Raw genomic sequence first — 1,313 nt, forward strand, 5'->3', positions numbered from 1 at the left:
AAAATGGCGACGTCTGAATCTGACTACCCCTCAATCAAACAGGAAATGTTCCACACAAAGTTTCTCCAATCTAGATGAAACTCAGCAAGAACACCAGTATAATGTTTAGGAACAGCCACATATGCTCACATTTTGATAGTTTGTCTTGTAAGGAGAGATATAGGATAAGCCCATTGCTGCCCTGTATAAATGAATTTAATAATATACGGAGAAAATTGCTTTGTATACTAATCCGTGTCCACTCATTTCTGGACATGGAATAAACAGACAATTCAGTAGTATGATAATATTAGTTAGTATTATTTAATTATGAAACTCTGTAGTAGACATAGGAGCTATAGATATTTCAGAAGTTCTTATTCCAGACTATGTCAATTCACCTCCCCCTGTTAAAGATACAGAGGAAATACTTTATGGAATAAGCTCACATTGGGGAAAACAGTACTTTCTTGGTCACTATCCAATAATAGATTGTACTAAATCTGATGAGTATGTTATTTTATACAGTATTTAATTTATAACTGTATAATTTTTAGAAATTGTTTATTCAGTAGAAACTTTATTTGCTCAACTATAAAGTCAATTGAGGTTACAACAAGCATGCATGAATAGACTGTTACTTTTTACATAATTTTATAGCCAAAATTAACTTGTGAGAGAGCTTTTGTTATAATATTGATATATTATTTTGGTATTCATTCCTATTATTATTTCCTAAGGTATTTTGATTACAGTTATTTCTAGTATTATTATTATTGTTATTCTGATTATTACTACTACTACTATTATTATTACAATTATTATTATTCTTGCATTGCTGTACGATATTATTTCTTTTCTTGTAGCTCTTATGCTTATGATTTACTATATGCTTATTAGTTCATGTATATTGATTCTGATTGTCATGTAATGTTTTGTCATTGTGATGTAATATGATGTGATACTGTTTGTATATGCTCTTTTCATTTTTGTCAGAAGAGATTTTAGCCTTTTTACAATAAATCAATATTTACAAATACGAAGGTCAAGCTCTCCCCATTTGGTCACTACAGCTTTATGCACACAAAAAAATGATGTGTTATTTTAGCACATAAAGATATGTCATATCGATGTCCCAGATTTTAGCACATTACACATGTGTTACTTTAACACACTATTAGAGCTGTGCTATTATTACACGTCAAGTGTGTTGAAACAGCACATTGATCCCAGTGCTTACTGCATGGCATTTGACACACTTAAGTGTGCTATGATAGTCATGAATATCATTAATTTTACAATAATAATAATAATAATAATAATAATAATAATAA

General features: G+C 29.6%; 1 long non-coding RNA gene across 1 annotated transcript; it reads left to right on the forward strand.

Annotated features, from left to right (window-relative positions):
• Positions 1-6: 6 nt before the first annotated feature.
• LOC109593176 (uncharacterized) lies at positions 7-679 on the forward strand. The gene is made up of 3 exons (XR_002190785.1): positions 7-278; positions 327-489; positions 537-679. It is a non-coding gene; the product is annotated as an uncharacterized LOC109593176 (long non-coding RNA).
• The last annotated feature ends 634 nt before the right edge of the window (positions 680-1,313 follow it).

This window comes from Amphimedon queenslandica, unplaced genomic scaffold, assembly GCF_000090795.2.
Source record: "Amphimedon queenslandica unplaced genomic scaffold, v1.1 AMPQUscaffold_2588_Cont25410, whole genome shotgun sequence".
Classification (NCBI taxonomy): Eukaryota; Metazoa; Porifera; class Demospongiae; order Haplosclerida; family Niphatidae; genus Amphimedon; species Amphimedon queenslandica.